This window comes from Microtus pennsylvanicus, chromosome 2, assembly GCF_037038515.1.
Source record: "Microtus pennsylvanicus isolate mMicPen1 chromosome 2, mMicPen1.hap1, whole genome shotgun sequence".
Lineage (NCBI taxonomy): Eukaryota > Metazoa > Chordata > Mammalia > Rodentia > Cricetidae > Microtus > Microtus pennsylvanicus.
Window position 1 is genome coordinate 22,928,680 of NC_134580.1, and position 24,171 is coordinate 22,952,850.

The following is a 24,171-nucleotide window of genomic DNA, read 5'->3' on the forward strand; positions in this document are numbered from 1 at the left end:
AATGTACCCTGCTCCTTGTTCTAGCCTCAGATATTATATCTTACCTTTTTTTTAAAAGAAAAATATACCATGTAGCTAGTATTTGAATTCTCAGTACCTTAAATAATATTATGAAATTTCTGTAAAGGCAATGATTATTATTTCCCCCCTTTTTTTTCTTGGCAAAGAGAGAAAGATAAGAAAAGATGGTGGAAATGAGTGTTTAATGGCAAACGGAGATGTCATGAAATAAAGATTACAAGCCAGAGTTTAAAGGGTAGGAAATAGTCAGAGAGGAGGTTAGCAGGGACCTGCATCAGAGTTGCCACAGGAGACAGCACTTTGGAAAAGGGATGCTCAGTAGGCATGAGGGCCAGGGAAGACAGAAGGGGCTTCAGACAGAGTAGTTGAACGTCCTAAAAGGATAATTAGAGGTAACAGTTTCCACCTAGAACTGCATCTCTCTTGAGTTCTCAGAGTGCTACCCCAGAATTTAAATATCAAGAGGATCTCACTTTTCTAGGCTTAGTAGCTTAGCAAGGGATGTGCTGTCGTATTTATCAAGTGCTGTGTACACACAGGGATTATTTAGAAAGTTAATTATTTGTTTGAGAATCTAATCAGAAAGCTTTAGCATATGAGTTTATTTACATTTTACAAATATATCTGAAATTATGTTATCTCTAATGTATGATATTGAAGAATCAAGTACTCCTAGCACTCAGATTCATGGCTCTAATAAAGCTCCCATTTAATAATTAATTTTGATACTGAAATTAATTAAAAGTCATCCAGCTATTCTTCTTCTGGCCTTGGAAATTAGCCAGAAACTGCAGTTTACACTGAGGCAAGAAACCGTTTCTGTTCATTTTATGACATTAAAAAACATTGTTACGAGCACTTGCTGCTCTTCCAGAGGATCTGGGTTCAGGGTCCAACGCTACGTCAGGTGACTCACAGGCTTCTGGAACTCCAATTCCAGAGGATCTGTTGCCCTCTCCTGACCTTGGTGGACATCTGCACACAGGTGGCATTAGTACGGATACAGAGATAAATATATAATATGGCACATACAATACATGTAATATAATACACACATATATACAGAAATAAACACATAATAAAAATAAGGCTTAAAGAAAAAACATGTTGTAGCTTGCTTGGTAGAGTGCTTGCGTAGGATGCAGGAGGCCCTGAGATTGGTCCCCACACTTGCATAAAACCAGACATAGTGGCACACACAGGTCTAACTCAGCACTGGGGAGGTCGAGGCAGGAGAATCAAAAGTTTAGGGTCATCCTTGTCTATCTAGGCCAGCTTGGGCTACAGGAAATCTTATCTCAGAATGAAAACAATGCAGTCATGTTCCACTTCTGTTTAAATATTTTAAACGTCTCTTCTTTCTGTACAGTTCCCACCAGTTTCATTGTCTCATTCTTTGCAGTTAGGTTATTTTTTTCTCCTGCCTCCTGTTTTCATCCTGAGACTTAGATATTGCCTATTAGCAAATGGATGGAGCTAGAAAGCATCATATGGAGTGAGGTAACCCAGACCCAGAAAGACAGTTATCATATGTACTCACTCATAAGATAAACATAATCAAAGAAATCCAGCCTACGAATCATAATCCCAGAGAATGTTGATAACAACGAGGACACTAAGAGAGACTTACCTAGATCTAATCGACATGGGAAGTAGAAAAACGCAAGATCTCCTGAGCAGATTGGGAGCATGGGGATCATGGGAGAAGGTTGAAGGGGAGGGGAGAAGCATGGAGGGGAGCAGAGAAAAATGTATAGCCCAATAAAATTAATAACAAATTTTTAAAAATTAAAAAATAAGATAATTGTTTATTAGTTTCCAAACTTCAGCTATTTAAGTTCTGTGGGTTTTTGTCCCCTTCACCCACACTCAAGCTGTAGAGCATATGTTTGCTTTTTCTTTCTCTCTTGACAACGCTTTGATCATTGGTCACACTAGCGAGTGAGTTGCGATAGTCTGTATGCCTGTCTTAGTCTGTCTGTCCTAGTTCTGATCTGACCTGGGAGATCATACTCCCTCTCACTGGCCTTGCTCAGTCTTGTTTTTGACTTTTCTTTGTTCAGTTCTCTGCTGTTCTTTTCTTTCCATACTTTCTCTTACTCGGTAAATGGTGGGTGTTTCATCCTCCTGTTTCCATTTGGATCAGATGGACTTTCTGTTAACTTTTACTTTTGTGTGTGTGTATGTGTGCGTGTGTGTGTTCTCCTGCACCCTCACACACGTGCCCTGGCACCAGTGTGGAGGTGAGAGGACAACTTGCAGCTCTGGGGATTGATATCTGGTCACCAGGCTTGGCAATCAGGGTCTGGCTTACTTGCCATCTCTCTGGCCCTGATGATGAACTCTTCTGCTTCAATAACATTGTAAGAGGGGGCGAAGCTTTTTAGAAACATGGCTGCGCCCACTGTAGTGGGTATTTGTAGAAGAGTCTCGGTGTTCCTGAAGGCTGCGGGTTCTCTAGTAAGCCCCTAGGTGCCTGCTCGTCCCGGGTTTTCCCTTAATTTGTTGCATAAGAACACACAGCATGTCACATCTTTCTCCGGTGTAAGTTACTTCATATCACGTTGTCAAGGAAAGGACTAGAAGAATTTTTTGATGACCCAAAGAACTGGGGGGAAGAAAAGGTCAAATTTGTAGCTTCATGGACCTGCCAGCAGCTAAGGAACAAAAGTAATGAAGACTTACATAAACTTTGGTATGTCATTCTGAAGGAAAGAAACATGCTTCTAACTCTAGAGCAGGGGGCCAAGCGACAGAGATTGCCAATGCCAAGTCCAGAGCACTTAGAAAAGGTTGTTGATTCCATGGATGCCTTAGATAAAGCTGTCCAGGAGAGGGAGGATGCTCTGCAGCTTCTTCATACCTGTCAGGAGAAAGCAAGACCTGGTGCCTGGAGAAGGGACGTTTTCAGACGAATTATCTGGCACAAATTCAAGCAGTGGCCTATACCTTGGTACCTAAATAAAAGATACAACAGGAAACGGTTCTTCGCGATGCCCTATATGGATCGCTTTGTCAGACTGAGAATTGAGAAACAAGCCCACATTAAAGCAAGAAAGGAAAGTTTACAGAAAAAGAAAGAAAGAATTCTCCAGGCAAAGTTCCCACACCTCTCTCAAGATTAGAAGTCAAGTACTGTCCAAGATGAGACCTAGAAGTCAAAGTCTGTCTGAGATGAAACCCAGAAGTTTGATTTCATTTTTGAAGCAGCCTGTGTCCTGATGTGAATATGTCTTTAGCAGTTTATAAAGAAATGCTTTTGTTCAAATAATATCAATTCTTCTTGTGGAGAACATGGCATGTTAATTAACAACAACAACAAAAAAGAGGGGATGAAGCGAAAGAGAACAATCTGCTTTTTTTTTTAATCGAACATTAAATAGGAAGGTATTCTGGATATTTCACTTCATCTTTTGTCAGAGGTACCATGTCAGGAGGTCTAATAAAACAGTGTTAAATCCTGTGGACAGCCTAACATAGTTTACTTTTCCAGTCTACACTACTTCATCTTTCTGTGTTTAGTCTATACAGGCTCTTGGGGAGTTAGAATTGCATTTTGGTTTTCTTTTTTATGTGATTTGATCTTCAGCTTAAGTCCCTTCTGAGCTCAGGACCCAGTAGTTCACATCAGCTGAGTTAACTAAAGCTATGATCCTATGTACTGGCTCCTTCGCCGGCAGAATCTGCACTCAGATTTCTCACTTGGGGAGGGCAGTGCTGCTATCAGATCGGACCCAGTGGGAAGGAGTGAGGCCAGGTGAGCAAATCCCTCTAGGGATGTAGGTGAGGAGAACACTTTCCCACTAATAAAAGTAGCCTTGGGTATTTGATATGTAGTTGCTGAGGCAATAGGAGAGGCCCAGAGGGGCCACCTAGTTAAAGAGAACCACATTGAATCTTCTTTGTATAAAACAAGGCAGCTTCAACAGTTTTGTGCAGCAAGTAATAGACACAATCAGCCCTCGATTATTATTATTATTATAAATAGTCTGCTTTTAAGAAATGAAATACATACAATAGCTTGAGGCCTTGAGATCTGCTTAAACTTTGTGTGTGCGTGAGTGTGTGTGTGTGTGTGTAGGTGTGTGTGTGTGTGTGATGGAGTTAGACGGTTGAAGCCAGCATGTATAGGCAAGCTGGAGTCTGCAGAGAGGCTGTTGCTTGCGCCTGTCCTAGCCCTCATTGCTTAGACCCCTGGCCACATTTGCCTGCTTCCTAAGTTTAGCCCAACTGGTTCGACTTGACATGTACGTTTTTCATTTCCATTAGAGTCACTCAGGACCATTTGCAGTGGAATTTCTTTCTCAAACGTGTTTTTCAATTCTTTTCTTTTTATTTCCTACCTCGACTGTAACGTTGCTTGGACTGATCTGCCTGCTGAAAGGTCAAATACTCCAATTTGGGGGCAGAGCTTAGAACACGAACATGCTCAGCAGTGTCCCTTAGGGTCACCAGTTCCCAGCGTGGCCTTTGCTGTAGTCTGCTGTGGTGTCAACCCCTCAGTCACCCTGTCAGAGTAAGAATCCAGGCCCCTGTGTCTGCCTGGTTAGCGTGATCTCCAAGTCACTCAGGGCAGACCCCGTTCCTAAGGAGCAAACACAAGGAGTTCTCCTGTTGACGGCAGAAGTTCTCAGTGTGTGCAGGTTAAACAGGGAGAGGTGCCCCTCACAGGGCTTCCTCACTTTGGCTCTGACGTTGAGAGTTCAAACTCCTGATCATTCTGTTGTCCTCCCTTGTACCTTAAGGAGCCTGGGCTCCTTCCTGTAGATTTTATCATTGTATAATTTATGCACCGGCTCAGTTTACTCTAACCCAGATTTATCTAACCCAGGGAAATGCTAATTAGTTTCTGCTGCCTTGGCAGTGGCTACCCCCAACCTTTCAGGATTATCGTGAATAATTGAGAGCTCTGGCATACAGAGCCCCGTTGCTACCGAAGCCCTGCTGGGCCCCTGGGAGGCTCACTTCACTGCCGCTAGAACACTGTCATGGTTATTCCATGGGCCATAGGAAAGAAACCTGTTTGCATCGGGTCACAGGATGTACCATGTGTAAGAGTAAAATCGAAGCCCCGTTCAAATCACCAGCGTGTGTCTGTAGCATTTTCTGCTCTTCCTCATTTCGTCACGTTTTAGTATGAAAGCTGTTTTCTCATCTATAAAATGAAATACCAGGGCCTGTCCTCAGGTCTCCAAACTGAAGATCAGATACTTAGGCTTGAGTTCAGGCTCCCATAAATTATAAATATGAAAAACTCACCTTATTTTTAAAATTATTTATGTGTGTGCACCTGTGTGTGTGTGTGTGTGTGGTGTGTGCACGCATGCACGCACTACAGTCCGTATGTAGCGGACTTTTTGTGGGATCATTTGTGGATCATTTGTGGGAATCCATTCTCTTCTACTATGTAGGTCCCAGGGATTGAACTTACATTTTCTAGTTTGGCAGCAAACACCTTTCCATACTGGTCCATCCTGTTGGTCCCAATCAGTATGCCTTTTTTAAAAATTAATTTTTGTAACTTCTTGAATAACATTTTATTACTTGAATGCTTTGGTATAAACCTCTGTCATAGGGTTAGAGAACTTGAATAACTTTTGTTTGTAAGTAACTTGAAATTTTATGTTTTGTTTTGCATGCGCAGAAAGGAAACCAGCTTGCCTCCTATCTGGAATCTAGTTTCAAAGCTATTTTGTGGGATGTGGGGTTTGCAGATATTTAGGGGTCATAAGGAATTGTAAGTGTTACTCCTCTGGGTGCAGTCTGCACGCTTCGCCTGACACGAAGACTTTTCTCAGCATCACTTAGCATGGTGCCCCGAGTCTGGGTGCGGGATCCCTGAAGATTTGTCTGCAGACTCAGACACAGTGTCTTCCAGCGGGAGCTCCGTGGTGGTGCTGCACTTTGGCAAAGCTATTGCATTTCCCTGCTCTCACCAACGTGGCCTGTAAAAGAAGCAAGGCTTTCTTCTGAACTTGTTCTCGCACCAGAAAAATCAAGCCAGTACTTTCAGGACCTTATATCTGAATAAGATAGCTACCCTTGCACGCCTTTAATCCCAGCATTCGTGAGGCAGAGGCAGAGGGAGAGGCAGGCAGATCTCTGAGTTTAAGGCCAGCTTGGTCTACAGCATCAGTTCTAGGACAGCCAGGGCTATACAGGAAAAGCCCTGTCTCAAAAACAAAAAGATAGCTACCCTTCACAGTTTTAGTAATTCTTTTGTATCAACGAGCAACCTCTTGTGTTGTGCATTTGTGCACGTTTTGTGTCTATGATTCAGAAAACTCTAGCTGTGTAAGCGGTTCAGTGGAGAAGTGTAAGATCCTTAATGTGAGGAAAAGCTTGCTAAACCCACTCTTTAATGCTTGTTTATTTTATTATACACATGACATTTACTGTTCTCCTTCTATCGGAGAGCTTGCAGGTTTTGCTCTGATACACTTTCCCATTATGTATTTTATGCTAGACAATGTCAATAAGACAGCTGTAATTATACAGGGCCAGGATTTATCTCATAGGCTGTTATTCAATTAAAAGATTATAGAGGTGAAGAGGGTTGTTTTCATCTGCTTTGCGTACAGGAAACATCACGCGCTTGCCCTGCCTTGCAGGCGGGAAAAGTCTGTTTACATTTCTGCAGGCATGTTTTATGTGATCTAAGAAATACAGGCTGGATGTCTGCTTAGCGGTCAGGTGTTAGCTTTGGTGTTGAGTGATATGGGTCGACTCTGCAGGTGTGCACTGTTGGGGGAAGTGTCGTCAGGCATGGCGCCTGCTGCTGAGCAGCTGGGACGTGCAGGTGTGAAGCGGAAGGCAGAATCACACTAAGGAATCAGAAAAGCTTTGCTGTTAATTTTACACCGACTGCATGCAGAAATGTAAATATTTTAGACATGTCGGATTAAATAAAATATCAGTTTCAGTTAAAAATTTAATCTATGGTTATTTTTATTTTTTTCATTTTCTAATTTGAGTTGGTTATTATGAAATTTAAATTACATGTTTGCATAGCCCCTTCAACTAATAATCATATGACTGATTTTTACTGAAGAGGCCTTCACTTTCTGGAAACATTAATTGTTAATGTATGACATTAAAATTTCCTTTAGAGCTACTTCAAAGGTTTGTTCCTTTCTAAGAGGTTTCATGATAAAAAGTCAGTTTTAAGTTCAGGGTGTATGTGAAGGAGGCACTCTTCCTAGCAATGAGCGCCGTCTTGTGGACTGTGCTGGTATAGCAGCTTGTTTTTTTTTTCTCTGCTGTTAGGACCTGGACTGCACAGTAGATGTTTGTGGGTGGGGTGGGGAGGACAGAGAAGGAAACCCCAAGAGCGAGGCAGAGCCGGCCTCTTCCTTGCGGTATCATTCCCTTTAACTGTATCATTCTGACTCTGGGATGTATCTCCTCTTGTGGAGATAGTAAAATGCCAAATTTGATTTTTGTTTGTTTGTTTGTTTCAAAATAAGAGTTCCATACTTCTTTTCCTATGAGAAACTCAGGGGTTTAAAAATTATTAATACGTACAAGTAAGTTTCCTTAGAATGAGAACGAGTTACATAAAGACATCCCATTATATTTTGTTGAGGATTGGTTTTTAGAGCTAGTTATTGTGGTACTCAAATGTAATTCGAGCCGGGGATGTTGAGACAGGAGGATTTCTACAAGTGCAGGTTCAGCCTGAACTGCTGAGTGGGACCCTGTTTCAACAGAAACACCAGAGAACAGAAGGAGCAGAGTCTTTTGGGAGGCATGTTTTCTAAGGGGAGAGATGGCTGAAGGGTCACAGGTTCCTTGTTTCTAACTGTTTTTTTTAGATACACGTTGTACGGACAAAGAAAGATTATGTTCAATTCATATGTCTCCATCACCCCATCTCCTATTCAGAACCTGTCAAAATACCTAGGCTTACCGAGATCTTGATGACAATAATTAAATTCTCAGGATTTGGGTTATTTCAGCCCAAATCAGTAAAACCATTACGTTATGATAGTGAGCCAACCTGCTAGCCGGTCTCCACAGTCTTTGGCGCCTTCCCCACGTGGAGGTCAGAACAGCTGTGGCCACTCATACGCATGGATGGGTTGCATGTCTTTCAGTGTGAACAACATGGTTTCCCATTCTATACTACCTTCTCTGAGCCCCCCAGACTGTGAGGAAGCATTCTGATTGTGAAAATAGAACACGAATATCAGTGTTTGTTGAGAGCCTGGAGAAATGAAGGCGTTAGCCAGCCTGCACTGCCCTCAGGGAGGATGCAGTTCCCAAGGCAGGCCATTAGTGTTTTCCCAAGTGGGAAAGAGCAGAAATAACCCTTCATTCTTAGGAAAACATTGTCTGCTACTTAATAATTAAAGTGTACTCCTAAGCTTCTCCAGCGTGACAAACAGCACTGTGTTTATATTACATACACTGCTCTTATTGTTGATTAGATAATGAATTCCTTGACAATGTGAAAAAAGATCATCCATTCTTTCCCCGATTCATCATTTATATTTACAGTATTTGTTTTTGCTAATGATTGTTCAGTTCTTGTTAGCGTTTTCAGAAATCTGTTTTTCCATAGCTGCCAGTAGGGGCTTTCATGATGAGTGTCTTGATCCACTCCTCTGGTCAGAGGGTGACAGCTGTCGTTGGCTTGGGCAGAGAAGTATCCCTGCACGGGATATTGCAGACTGTCTGCACCATCTCCCATGGTGTCCGTCCATTCCTGCTGCTTTTGTTTTCCCAGTTTGGAAGCAAAGCAGTGAACTGGAAAACTCCCCACAGATTAGCAGCAAGCACGGTCCTCTGAGAGGATGAGACACGTGGTCTCTTTTGACACGAACAGTCAGCCTTGTGTGTGTGACCTCGTAGAGACAGGCCCTGCGAGCATAGAGATCAAGGTACCTGTTCCTGTGTAGACTTGTCCACACAAGGGCTTCAAGGACAGCAGGCATTGGGTCTCCTCCTCACTGAGTCCATAGAGATTTAAAGCTCTCATCTGCCTCAGTGAGGGGTTAAGTGGCTGCTCCTGCTGTCATTTTCCAACCCAGGAAGCAGCATGGCCACTTGGGCTGCTAATCTTCAATAGTTCAGAGGTTTGTTAGGAGGGAATGCTATTTGGCATCTTGCAAGGAGCTAGTCCCCAGAGAGCAATGGTTACTGTGAATTAGTGATGCGGAAGCCCCTCCCTCTGCCGCTGCTGCTTTCTGCAGTGTATCCAAGACTGATTAAACAAATCATTGCAGGTTGTTGAAATAACATCATGAAAAATTAAATGGCTGGAGGACAGCTTAGGGGCAATTATAGGGCTCTGCATAGCAGGTTCTTTGAAAAGGTTCAGCAACGCATTTGGCGTGCTTTGTGGTATGCCTTTCAGGTCTTGCAAACATGGGATCTCAGAGCAGGGCCCCTCCTGCGGTGACGGACACCCCAACTGGAATCAGCTCACTGCTGAGGCCCTAAGGCAGAATGTTCCACTCACCTGTTTAGGATCAGACTGATGGCTAGGTAGCTCCAAACCCCAGGAAAAGCTGGGGCTACTCATGGCCATAGTGGAGACAGGGTGTGAAGCCAAGGACGGCCCTGGGACTGCTGGAGCTGAGCTCCCCTGATGGGTAGACTTTTTGGCTGTCCCCTGAAGCCAGGCTGCTTGTATCACTCTCAAGCAAAGGGTAGTGTCTATTGGGGCGGGTCTACGAGAAAGTGGTGGAAGAGCCCAAAGGTGGAAAAGAGACGTACACATATTGGTTCTGTCTCTTACTGGATGTGGTGCTTTGGGATATTTTCTTTCTCTGAACGTTGTCAGTTTCACACCTATAAAAGACCCCAAACCTGCACTACGGTGCTCTGTTGAAGACTAAATAAAACATTAATTGTAAAAGGTTCCACACTACACTTGCCATACTGTCACTGCCCAGGAACTAGGAAGTCCCTCTTCGGTATTTGATGTCATACAAAGACTAGTGCCTTCTACCATATAATCGCTTGATAATTTGTTCTGAGACATGGTCTCATGTGGTCCAAGCAGGCCTGGAACTGGTTGTATGCCTGAGGATGATTTCTGCTTTCTGATTCTCTTGCCTCCATCTCTAGAGTGCCGGGATTCTGGTGTGTGCCACCCTCCCTGGCTTACACAGTGCTGGGGCTTGAACTCGGGACTTTCTGTGTGTTAGGAAAGCACTCTCCCAACTGAGCTCTATCTCCAGGACGTATTTCACAATGTTCTGATTGTTACAGTGCTGAGATTCAAAGCTAGGTCCTCATGTATGCCAAGCAGTATCCGTGAGCCGATTCCTCTGCTCTAACTGTCCACTGTCCAGGACTCATGTTAAGGCTCTAGACCACTGGAGTGAATGAATGCATGGCTGTGATGAAGGAGGCAGTGTTAAGTTCATGGCCCATTGATACAAACCCCATCGATAGCACTGAAGCCCTGGCTGTGTGCACATTACCTTAGTTAATCATTGTAAAAGTATAATGGAGTGTGTACTATTTAGTAAGGAAGAAACTGAGGAGCAAAGACATGAAGCTGCTCATGGTCATGTCATGTATGGGGGCGGGGTTTGTTTGACATCAGAGTGTATGTGAAGAAGGATGCTTAAAAGAAATCCCACAATAGCTCAGGATTGAGAATAATAGAGGGTTATTTATTTAGGGGTAGACTCACAAATCAGAATTCTCTGCTGGAATGGAGAACAACAACCGAATCCCGTAACTGGAAAAGAAGCTTTACATAGGCTTAAATAGTATAAGAAGCCACGCCCAAATGGGCGGGTAACTTAAAGGTTACTGACAGTAGTGATGGGGAAGCTCAACCAATCACATCTGGTTAGGCTGTGGCCACCTGTAGCCCAGGTAGAAAAACCGGGGTAGGTAGATGCTTGCGCTCTCTCTACATGGTGCTTGACTTGATGAACCATTTTGAACTTTGGACCTCCCATTCTTGTAGGGTGAGTTCCCCCCTTTTTCAATTATTAAATTATATCTGTTGTTCTTGAGCTGGTCTGGTTATTTATCATACGCCAACACGTATACGGTAGGAATTCCTACAGCATGTATGCGTTTCCACTTTCTCACACTGCATTTGTCTTTTCAATGTGTGTGGTGTACATGTAGTCTCTGTGTCCTCATATGTGTGTAGGTCCAAGATTGACACTGGGGGCTTGTGGTAGTTTGAAAGAAAATGGCCCCCCAAGGGAGTGGCACTGTTCGGAGGTATGACCTTGTTGAAGGAAGTATGTCACTATAGGGGTGGGCTTTGAGGTTTCCTGTGCTCAAGCTACTCCCAGTGTCACAGACTACTACTTCCTGTTGCCTACAAGATGTACTACTCTCAGCTCCTTCCCCAGCACCATGTCTGTCTGCATGCCGCCGTGTCCCACCATGGTGATAATGGACTGAACCTCTGAACTGTAAGTGAGCCACCCCAATGAAATGCTTTCCTTTATAAGAGTTTCTGTGTCACGGTGTCTCTTCACAGCCATAGAAATAGATTGGTGTGGTCTTCATCCTTTGCTCTTTCTTTATCTAATTCACTGAGGCTCGGTCAGTTAATTGAGCCCTCAAGTGAAGTCAGAGCTTGCCCATGGCTCGTCAGCTGGCCAGCTTGTTCTGTGGATCCATATGCCCCTCTGGCTTTGCCTTCTGAGGGGGATTAAGGGCACTTGCTAGACTTGCTTTCATGTGGAGCTTAGGTATCCGAACTCACAATCTCATGCTTGCATGGCAAGTCCTTTCCCTGCTGAGTCTCCTCTCCAGCCCTCAAGGAGAGAATGTTGAGAGAAGACTAGAATAGTCACTTTAGGACGCATATTCTGTCTTTTTAGAGCAAGGGGTGGAACTAGGCTGAGTTCTAGTTAATTTTCTCTTTGCTGTGACGAAACAACTAGCAAAAGCAGTTTGAGGAAGGGAAGACTGGCTCACACTCTAGAAGGGACACAGTCCATCACTGTTGGAAGATATGGCAGGCTACAGGAGTGGGAGGCAGCTGGCCATATTTGGTGTGCAATCAGGAAGCAGAGGGAATAGGCAGTGGGGTTAAGCTGTATGACCTGAAGGCTTACCCCCAGTAGTGATTCACTTTTTCTAGTGAGGACTCACAGTCCTCCCAAACAGTACCAGAGCAGAGGACCAAGTATTCAAACACATGAGTCTAGAGCAGTGGTTCTCAACCTCCCTAATGCTGCAACTCTTTAATACAATTCCTTATGTTGTACTGAGCCCCAACCATAAAATTATTTTGGTTTGTACTTCGTAGCTGTAATTTTGTTGCTGTTATGAATCATGATGTAAAATCTGATATGCAGATGGCCTTAGGCAACCCCTGAGAGAGGGTCATTTGACCCTCATGGGGGTCATGAGCCACAGGTTGAGAAACACTATTCTAGAGGGATTATTTCTCAACCTACTCTGAGAAGAACAAGAATTTTAGTAGAATAGTCATTGGGAAAAAAAGAAAGAAAAACAGGGTGAAGTGGGGGAGTGGTGTGGGAGGTCCAAATGATTGTTTATAAATGTTTGTTTACATTTAAAGGGGGATACGATATAAAGAAGAATACTTTGCATTGGTATGGATCTTGGTTTATTGATACAAACTTAAGGCCGGTTTTGTTATATGTATTTTTTTGCTCTTGATTAAGGTATTCTGTTTGTGCAGCTCATTTAAAAATGTAATGTATCATTAAGAAATATAGGTTAATAGAGAGTCATCTATAATAGTCAAGCTTTTAGTCATGTTAGTTGATTTTCTAGATGTACAGGGATGTATTTCAGATGGATAGGTATTCTTCAAACCTTTCAAAGACTAACAGAATATGGCATTTAAAATGTTTTAAGAAATTAGGACTTTTCATGACATGAGACACATCTGCTCCTGGCAGCACCAATCTACTTCAAGAGGATGATGCACATTGAAGAGGCTCCTTATGGAGTTTGTTAGCCATTTAGGCAAGAAACTGCTCTTGCCTGGACTGCTTGATGTTATTCTGTAGAACTGGACATACAGGACCCACAGAGAAATGACTGCTGAACTTGCCTTAAGGTCAGATGGTCCTTCAGGGTTCCTGATTCATGAAAGAGACTGCCAGACATTCTGCATGACACAGAAGAAAGTGACTGACAAACTGCCAGTATAGGCAAAACTGCCTTTGAAATTTCCTGCTTCGTGGAAATGTCTGTTGGATACTATGGGGCCTGTAGGCTGAGGAATGGATGCCCCAATGATACAAAAGAACTTTGGGTGACTGTCGAGGCAGGAAGATATCTCTGTCAATTCTAGAGTTTTAAAAGTTGCTTACAATGTACTTCCTGTTAACTTAGGTAATATTATATCCTTCTGGAGTCTTTGATGTAATTAAAAAATACATAGTTATAGTTTTCCTTAGTTGTGATAAAAGATAAAATAGATATAAATATTATGACTATAATTCTTGCTTGATAACTGTTTTTTATATGTAATTTTACTATATTAAAGTTAAAACCTTCCCTTTTATTTAAACAGAAAAGGGGAAATGGTGTGGGAGGTTGTCCTATATATGTGCTGTTTTATTGGTTAATGAAAAAACATCTGTGTTGGCCTGTGATAGGGTAGAGTAGACCTAGGTGGGGAAAACTAAACTGAATGCTGGGAGAAAGAAGGTGGAGTCAGTGAGATGCCATGGAGCTGCTATAGGAGACAGACGCAAGTTGCCAGCTGAAAAACCTTGTTGGTAGGCTACAAGCCTTGTGGTAAAATAATATAAATGGGTTAATTTAATATGTAAGAGCTTGCTAGGAATATGCTAGAGTCATTGGCCAAGCAGTGTTTTAAAAATATAGTTTCTGTGTGATTCTTTTGGTTCTGGTTAGCCGGAAACAAACATGCGGCCTCCTACAACAGGGGAGATGTTGGGTTGTAGTACAGATACAGCCTATGCTGGAACTCTGGGCCTGGATTTGTCCTTCATAGAAACCCGGAATTCGAATGGGGTCTGAGCTCTCACTAATTCCCCATGAAACAACCATTGGTGGGTGCCAGCGTGATGTGGGAAGGGCCAAGGCCTCTGGCAGCTGTTCTCTTCCGATAGGCCCTTTCCTGGGGAGACTGAGGACCGAAAGGTGACACCGATAGTGGCTGCCTTCCCAGCAGCCCGTGGTGCCGGACTGTTCCCTGGAAGTGCACTTCAGCATCCACAAGCTGGACTATTAAGCATTAATTTGCAAAGTGGAGGTAAATAATTCTTAATGTTAGAATGCAGACTTTAAAGCAGTAATTACGGAAAGCATTGGGCGTTTCATCCGCTTTGTTCCTCGTGAATGCTATCTGTTTCCACTTCAGCCTCCATGCCAAACTGGCTATTTGTGAATTTGCTCCCAGGCTCTGCACCGCTCCGCTCTTCAGTCTGTCATTGTCGCCCCAGGCTGTGCACAGAAAACCTCTGCTCTTCCCATTCTAATGAAGTCGTTTACACAGCTGTCACTCTGGCTGTGTTCCGGAGAAATCTTCTTTCTTGTTCATCAGGGTTTAGACCTAGAGGTAGCGCCTTCAGCCAAGAATGACTTTCTTACGCACACCACTAATGGAGACATGGCCTCTTAGGTGCCTAGTTATGTATATCCTAAAGGCATTTGAAATATTCATCTGGTTTTGTTATCTATGAAGAAACGCTGGGAGAAGGGTAGGGCTTTGGCACTGTTAGTTCTGGCTGCTTCCTCGGTGCCCAGGTGGTCACAGACTCCAACCCACCTGCTGCTTTGTGCTTATTGACGATCAGAAGATAGTCAGGCTTGGAGGGTCTCCATTTTAGCCCTCTGCACCTGAAGATTTGTCTGTTTTCTGTGATTCCCTCTCATTCCTTACAACTTGACAAGCGTTTGTCGAGTGCATAGCACATGCTAGGTATGCCTCTACATGCTTGGAATATGCCAGCAAGCAAAGCACACGGGAGTGCCTTCTCCGAATAGGCTTACGGTCCTTCAGTTCCTGTGCTCAAGTCCATCTCCCAGTGCTTGGTTCTGGAAATGCCTCTCATTCCTCAAGCTTTCTGAACGCTGTTTGAATACACTCACTCCAGTTTCCATGACCAGGCTTCTTATCATCACATGTATGTGGTCTCCCTTCGTCGTTTGGTGCCCTGCTCTTTCCTCGGCTCTTATAGTCCTTCGCTGCTCACACAATCAGGAGTTTTCCATGAGCAATTTGGAACTATTACAGCATCGTCCCCTCTCCTCTGGTCCTTGGGTCTGTCTTTCTCAGACTTCAGCAATAGCCGTTTCCCTAACCTGCTCACTTGACAGTAATTATTTTAGTCTTTCAGGTCTACATTTCAGGCTGCTGGCAAGCATATGCTGTGTGTCAGGAGCTTAAGACCATCCCCAGTCCTGATGAGTCATGAGGAAGGCTCCCAGGCCTCAGCATATGCTGGGATTCAGGGCTCTGATTTATTGTGCAGTAAACAGATCCAAAGGAAGTCAGCAAAGGCAAGCGCAGGAGGCAGCCCGGGCCGTAAAGACACCCAGGTCACACTTCAAGGAGTTATGAGGACACAAACGGCATGTTGCCTATCAGGGAAACCCGTGTCATACACCGATCCAGATTATCTCCTAGGGTCTGGTCAGGCGGGTACCCCTATTTGACACATGAACAAATTCCAGGTTCCAGAAGGAAAGCCATGAGTCCCAAGCAAGCCACAGTGTTTCTTTGTGAATATCTTTAATTGGCCACTATGGATTGCATTATAGTGTTTATATGAACGGCTTAGCACAGAGAGCCCCATCTCCTGGTTATGAAATAGTGGGGGTCCTTCATAAATTCAAGCTTTTGATTGCCAGCCAGAGGCCAACTTTGCAAACAGGCCCTTCTAAGGATAGCGAAATCTTTCATGATACATGAAATCTTTCCTCCACACTCTTAAAACACAGCTCTGTTATCATTCATTTATGCAGTACTGACTGGCGTCCACCGTGTTCAAACACAGTTTTAGAACCAGGGTTGTGGGATAGGCAAGAAGGATAAATTCTGTCTCTTTTTATTTATGTGATCTACAGGAGAAGACAGCTGATGAAGAGAAGAACAGATATATTATCTATCTATCTATCTATCTATCTATCTATCTATCTATCTATCTATCATCAATCAACAGGTGGTTATCAAAACTGAGAGGACCCAGGTTCAATTCCCTGCACCCACATAGCTGCTCACAACGGTCTGTAACTCCAGTTTCACGGCGTCTGATGCTTTCATACAGGCATGCAGGCAAAACACGAATGCACATGAAATAAAAAAAATTAAAAAAAGACTGCAGTCATAGAACGGTGGGTTGGGGATGGCGCTGTTGAGTTCATCAGGCAAGGTGCACGCGAAGAAACATGATTCTGCCCGAGAGCTAAAGGGACAGGCAGGAAGCAGATGTCCCGGTGGTGTTTGTGTGTGTTTGCATGCCGAGCCAGAGGACACACTCGGTATCTCTCTCCAGTGCCACTTACGTCAAATATTTTCAACAGATTTTTTAAAAATATTTATTTATTAATTATGTATACAACGTTCTGTCTGTGTGTATGCCTGCATGCCAAAAGAGGGCACCAGATCTCATTACAGATGATTGTGAGCCACCATGTGGTTGCTGGGAATTGAACTCAGGACCTTTGGAAGAGCAGGCAATGCTCTTAACCACTGAGCCATCTCTCCAGCCCCCTTTTCAACAGAATTTATATGACAATTAAAATAGCAGTGGTAGGAGAATTAGCACAGTTATGCAAATAGCTTTTGAGTAAACACTAAGTCCAAATGGTTGATACATTCTTAGGGTTGAAAATACCTTAAATATGACAAGATTTACAGTTCACAGAGAAAGTCATTTAAACATTGACTGGGCAGAGTTCTGTGGCAGGTACTGGGGGCTTACTAAGATGAGCAAAAATATCTCTAACATACATTATTGAATTTGGATCTCACAACCCCTGCAGGAAGTGGTGGGTGAAATTTACTGGTCTCGTTACTTACAAGTCATGGTCACAGGCCTCGTAAGGGCCTGGGTGCCTCTATTTGTCATATTTTCTGGACGCAGGAAAAGGGTAATGCTTATTTTACCTTCAAAGCTCCCTCTAGCCTGGCTTAGCCATTCCCTTTATCTTTCACCTGTCTTCAGGTGAGTGAATCCTCTTCCTGTCTTTGAAGGGGACCAAACTTTTGTTATTTTTGTTGTTGTTTCATTTTGTTTTGAGACAGGGCCTCATTATACAGCCCACACTGGTGTGGATTTCACTATGTGGTCCACCATGGCCTTGAACTCTCAATCTTCCTGTCCCTTACTTTCAATTGTTAGGGTTACTGTATATTGCCTCTATTATGCTTCGGCATGTTCCTTGTAACCCTGCACTCTCCAAGACCTTTATCATAAAGGGATGTTGTATTTTGTCAAAAGCTTTTTCAGCATCTAATGAGATGATCATGTGGTTTTAATTTTTCAATTTGTTTATACGGTGGATTACATTGACAGATTTTCGTATGTTGAACCATTCCTGCATATGTGGGATGAAGCTGACTTGATCATGGTGGATGATGTTTCTGATGTGTTCTTGGATTCGATTTGCTAGTATTTTATTGAGTATTTTTGCATCAATGTTCATGAGTGAGATTGGTCTGTAATTCTCTTTCTTTGTAGTGTCTCTCTGTTGTAACATGAGGGCTGGCTTGTTGGGGTTTCCGTCCCTCCCAGTTCCCCACAGCCGTTAAGCCCCAAAGAAATCACACAGAGAGTCTGCATTACTTATAAACTGATTGGCCCATTAGCTCAGGCTTCTTATTAGTTCTTGTAGATTATATTAACCCATTATTCTTATCTATGTTAGCCACATGGCTTGGTACCTTTCTCAGCGGGGTAGATTACATCTTGCTTCTTCCGTGGTCTAGAAAGGAATGGTGAGGAATGGGCTTCCACCTTCCAAGCATTCTCCTGTTCTCATCGCCCGGCCTCTATTTCCTGTCTGTTTGACCCGCCTATATTTCCTGCCTGGCCAATTAGCATTTATTTAAAACGTGATTGACAGAATACAGACAATTCTCCTGCACCAATCTGTGGTTTGGATACCAGGGTAATTGTAGCCTCATAAAAAAAAAATGTAGCCTCAGTTTGGCAATGTTTCTTCTGTTTCTATTGTGTGGAACAGTTTGAGGAGTATTTGTATTAATTCTTCTTTGAAAATCTTGTAGAATTCTGAGCTGAAACCATCTGGTCCTGGGCTTTTTTTGGTTGCAAATATGGTGCCCCCATATTTGGTGGGACCAAAGATTTTTGATACTTCCCTCTGTTTATCTTTTTTGTTTTTTTGTTTTTTGTTTTTCAAGACAGGGTTTCTCTGTAGCTTTGGAGCCTGTCCTGGCACTCACTTTATAGTCCAGGCTGGCCTTGAACTCACAGAGATTCGCCTGCCTCTGCCTCCCAAGTGCTGGAATTAATGGCATGTGCCACCACCACCCAGCTTTTGTTTATCTTATTTGTTTATGCTTACGGGTAATTAATAATGAAATGTTGATTAACTGCTTTATAAGTAGCAAGAGATGCAAAGGAAAATGGGAGAAATTTCCTACCTTCAAGGGGCAGTCAGCCTAATAGTAGGGACAATATCTCTGAGACTTCCCCTCCTCACCCTCCCCTTTCTTGTTTCTTCAAAATTCTGTTCCTTTCTCAGCAGAAATGTCACCTGCACGAAGTTGTTTCTATTTGCTCTGGTTATCTTAGCATTTTGACGTGGCAGTTATATATTTGTAGTTCATGGCTGTTTTCACCTCCTTCGAGTCCCCTGTGATGGCATTCAGGAAGAGGCTTTGTTGAGTGAGTGTGTAGTGCTTCATATGGTGTAGACGCATGTCAACACCGGGTTAATTCTAACAGCTACTTCAAGCTTGGCTGAACACAGTTTTCATGATCCACCACAAACACCTTTCCCAGCTCTGCCTCAGTCCGTCACTCTTACAGAGGGCCTTGGTGGAAATAACCTCCTCCTCCTTCCTCACCACAGCTGACTCTGGGAATGTACATATTGCCCACAGGTTGTCGACTCACTGGCTGACCACAGTGTAACAGCTCGTCTACCTTCACAAGTGTGTATTAAGACAAAGATGCTTCATCGGCGTGGATGCTTTTGCCCTGTTATTCAGTGTGTTATGGAGCTTGGTAGCCACATTGATCATGCTCGTCTGTGCTCAAGGAAAGGGAGTTGGTCAGAGAGAAAAAGATTACAGATGAGATTGAGTGTGAAGGCTCTGAGTTCCTGGACCTGACTATGTCTAGTCCCTATAAGCCTGTACTTTAGTTTCGGTCCCTATGGGAGTCTCAGGACATTCCATAAATCCTTCAGTTCAGCTCTATGGAGTCTCCACCCAAAGTACTTTCTCCAGCACACACTAGGTCCAGTCTTCCGAGAACACATGCTCCTCAGTCTCTTGCTGTGTTCTTAAGCTCTGCCCTCTGCCATCTTCATGGAGCACAGTTGCTTTCTTTAGCATGTGTGGTGCTGAGTTATCGTGTCCCCTTCTCACCTGGTGGCCGCTCTGCACTCACCTGTTAACTCTTTTTATTCCATTGCACATAGGTTTTGTTCTGGTCTTTCTGCCTCTCTCCACACTCACTCTCATTGTTCCAATCGATTTCTCTGGCATCAACTGTCATCCCCAGAGGTGACAGTTAACAATGCACATGCTTCACCTGTGTGTCTCCTCCCCACCCGCCACCATCCTTTTCCTCCATCCTCCCCTCTCTCTCAGATGTTTGGTTTCTGCCTTCTGTGGTTTCCTTACTGTCGTCTGAAACTTATGGATCAGGAGAGAGTCGGGATCTCCTCTAAGGAGCTGTGGATAGATTGTGTGTGCATTTAAAGAACTTCCTTTCAATCCAATGAGCCTGAGTTCCTGTGGCTTTTTTATTTCCTGAGAATGGCATGATTTCCCCCCTTAGTAATCTAGCAGTGAAGTTTCTAACATTGTTATGAACTTCCAGTGTCAGGCTAGAGTTTTGGGATATATTACGATTAATAGTGATTATTGAGTCTATGTGAGTATTGACAAACACAGATCCTCCTTGAGTCCCACACTTGTGGAGCAACCAGACCTGGCTTTAAGTGCAAGATGGAGGCTGTTCTCTTCTTATTTGTAATCCATTTTAGATATCGAAGATACAAGAGAAACGTGCGTGCGTGCCAGAGTCCCGGGAGTGAGCTGATCTCATTGACCTACTCTGGTGTCTCCCAAACAGGTTTCCATGGGTGAGAGCAGCACGTGATGTCGGTGTTAGGTAACTTACCTCGCCATGTCCCTCACAGAGCCTGGTTGTACTCTCACAAGCTGCTTCGTTCACGTTATACTTGCATGAAATTCAACTCCTGAACTGCTGTGTTAGTGGTTGAAGTAGGCCAGCGGAGTCTATAGAGGGTTACAGAAAGTGGGGTTGGCTCAAAAATGGTAGTGGAATGCCAGTAGCTGGAAGAGTGGCCTGTTGGACTGGGTAGGGAACCTCCAGATTTCTCTTCATCCGATGAAGATAGAGGCCACCATTTCCGGCTTGGACGGAGCAGCTGTCAATCAGTGGATACTCATCCTGTCTACGTGAGATGCGGCTAGCCAGGCGTTTTGCCAAGGTCCAGAAGATCTTCACCATGTGGCCCTTGGCCTCACGAAGAATTTTTACTCGTGCTGAGAATTCAGTACATATCCTAGTCCTGGCACAGGAGAGTGGCTCATAGCCAAGCTAATTTATATACTGCCATTTCTAAAAGTCTGATCCCATATATGTTCAATTAGGAAACCCCGAATGTTTTCCTCAGAGCCAGGGGAAGGCATCCTGTTAGTGTGTGAGGTAGTGAAAGTCAGATTATCTAGACTCGATTGCCTTAATGTGATTATCTGGTGTGACCCTCTCAAAGCTGCCTTTGGAATTCATATTTACAACTGTAAAAGATTCTGATGTGTCTTCTGCCTCATCAAAGGGATAAACTCATTTTCAGCGTGTGGTAGGGGATTTTTGTATGGAACGTGAAACACCAGTGGTCCACACGAGTCTCAAAGTAATAAAAATAACAAATGTCATATTGCAGCCATGTTTATGCACAACAGGAATTTACCCTATTTTGAAGTCTGTTCCTTGGAATCACATATGTTATTGAACTGTATTTTCTTATATAGGCCAGTTTGATTAACAAAAACCCTCCCGGAATTCACTGTAGGGGTGTTTGTTCTCTTTACATTTGGATTCTTTAGAAAGTCATTGTCACCAGTTAGCAGAGTAATTGCTGTTCTGAGTCATCAGTCCCAAGTGGTGCAGCAGAGAAAATGGGTTTTGCCGGCAGGGGAGCTGGATCTGCCATGCTTCCTGTGTGACCTTGTACAAACGGCTTCCCTGGTACCCCAACAAGCTTACAATGAGGGTTCATGTGTGTATATCCCGCTACATATAAGGATAGAAAGCTGGCCCAAAGTGGAAGGCAGTGTTCACACCATCCATGTGCCTTTCCTGTTGAACTGGTTGCCGTTAAATGAAATATGAGTTTATATTTTAAAATTTGGAGCCCACTCCTGACATTTTCTGAGTATGATCTTAAGCATCCATGTCTCTTAACTGCAGTGCAGACTTACTGGTGTTTTTTAATCCATGGGATTTGCTTTGGCATATACGTTTGACCTGGTGAAGGGTGCTTAGATACAGTTTTGGGGTTGGTTGGTTGATTGGTTGGTTGGTTTGCTTGCTTTTTCCTTAAAGTCCATCTCAATGATCTGCTGGGACAACTTTGTGAGGACAGGGCTTCTGCCATATCCAGAGTGCCACCCCCCTGCCCTCCCACCATGCTGGTGATATTGTTCTAAACAGCAGACTCTGGCTGGGTAAACAGAAGGGTTGTTACTGGGTAAACACACCTAAAGTTTTCTGTTTACTACAAAAGCAGATCTCCTAAGGCAGTTTTATTCCCCAGGAGCCTCCCTTAACTTTTTCCCCAAAGGTCAACTCTACCTTTGCCAAGGGCACTTAGAGCTGGATCAATCCAGAAAGCCCGTGTCAGCACAGATCTCCACCCTACTGACTGTCACGTAAAATCTGCTTGTCCACTTCCCCCCCATCCCCACGAGTGCCCCGAGGTGGCCTTGGCAGTCTGATACCCAATAAATCTCTCTTTCTGTCCCCGGAGCAGTCTAGTTGAGTAGTTTCTCTGTGTCATCACTAAGAGCTGCCCTCTGGGTAGAATGGGTAGTTGGAGCCGCAAGCCCAGCTCTTTTGGGAAATCACTCCCACTCACATAGTGTCTATGGAGAAAGCAGTTAGGCTCTTGCTTTATGACCCTTGCGATGCTTTTATGTTATCAAACGTATACTCCTTTGTTATTCTTTCTGTTTTGGAGAGTTTATTTTAAAAGCTATGAATTTGGGGGCCAGAGAGATGGCTCAGCAGTCAAGACTGTATAGTACTTTTGGAGAGGACCTGACTGAGTTCAGTTCCCAGCACCCACATCTGGTTACTTCATCCTGTAACTCTAGTTCTGGGGATGCGATGCCTTCTTCTGGCTTCTGCAGCCACCGCACAAACCCATGCTCTCACAAACATACACATAAATGAAAATAATAAAAGATGAAGTCCTTAGATAGATCTCTGTGAGTTCAAGGCCAGTGTGGTCTACAAAGTGAGTTCCAAGACAGCTAGAGCTATACAGAGAAACCCTGTCTTGAAAAACTGTGAAACAAACAAGAAAGTAATGCATTTATTGTATAAGACATTTAAAAATCACAGAAAACATAAAGCAACTTAAGAGAGGGAAAGAAGAGAGAAAATGAAGGAAGAAAAAAAGAAAAACAAAGCAATTAAAAAAATGAAAAACAAAGGACTAGGGATGTGTGGCTCAGCCAACAGAGTGGTCTGTGTCTCCCTAACATGCACAAAGCTCTGTCCCCAGCCAGCACTGTATAACACCAGGTCTGGTGATCCCAGCACCAGGAAGGTTCCAAAGTTTAGATCATCTTTGGCTACTTCTTGATTTTAAGGTTACCCTGGGGTGCATGAGACCTTAGCTCTGACTCAGTAAAGAAAAGTCAAGTTAGCTGTTGTTGCACCATTGTGGACTAGCATGAATAGGATTTTGTTCCTTAGATCACCCCCTGTTTGCATTTTATGAGCTAACTTAATTTATAATGATTGCTGGATTTCTCATCACATAGACATACTGTGATGTACTGAGTCAAATTCCATTTCTTCTGGTGATCTTTTTTTTTTCTTGTCTGTTGATATCATCAGAATGTCTTTGTATCTTAATCCTTTTCTCAATGTCTGATGTATAAAGAGCCTCTAGCAAAGGAACTGACCTTTAGGAAGTGAGCTGACTTGTTAAGCAGCTATGGGAACAACTGTGCAATGGCATTTTCAAAGGACTAGAATAATTTATGTCCCATCAGTAGTATATGAGAGCCATTTCTCTACAGCAGCTCGAGCAATATATCACACACTAGGCCATCTTTACCCAATGTGTACCTCTCATTTTCTTTACCAGGAACACTAAGCTAAAATGAAACATCTCATCACGAAGTGAGAGAGCAGAGTGTCCCAGAACCGTGACCTCTTAGAGGGTCTGCAAACATAGGAAGCAAGGAAGGCACCTTTAAATTCCATGTCTCAAAAATGAAAAGTAGATGTCTTCTTTAGTGTTCTGTCGCTGTGAAGAGACAGCTAAACCATGACAAGTCTTAAAAAATAAAACATTTAATTGGGGCTGGCTTACAGTTTAGAGTATAGACTGTTGCCATCATGGCAGGCTGCATGGTAGCATGCAGGCAGACAGAGTGCTGGAGAAGGAGCTGAGAGTTTTACATGCAGATCCACAGGCAGTAGGAAGAGAGAGAGTCACTGGGCCTGGCTAAGACTCTTGAAATCTTGAAGCCCACCCCCACTGACATACTTCCTCCAACAAGGGAATACCTTTTATTTCTTTCAAATGGTACCACTCCCCAGTGATCAGGCATGCAGTTCTATAAGCCTGTGGAGGCCATTCTTATTCAAACTACCACAATATACTTATCCTAAGAAATTAAGACTCTTGATCTTTGCTTCAAGAGGCTACAAGGGAAATGGGATTGAATAGTCAGGAAATATTGGCCATGTCTTCTGTATCATATAAAATTTGTATGAGTTTTGGTGTATTACGTGTTGATAATGATGA

General features: G+C 43.4%; 1 protein-coding gene and 1 pseudogene across 1 annotated transcript in view; both read left to right on the forward strand.

The window, feature by feature from the left end:
* Positions 1-24,171, forward strand: part of Tmem117 (transmembrane protein 117) — a 441,165-nt gene that overhangs the window by 23,044 nt on the left and 393,950 nt on the right. The window lies entirely within an intron of this gene.
* On the forward strand, positions 2,562-3,170 carry LOC142844731 (large ribosomal subunit protein uL29m pseudogene; annotated as a pseudogene).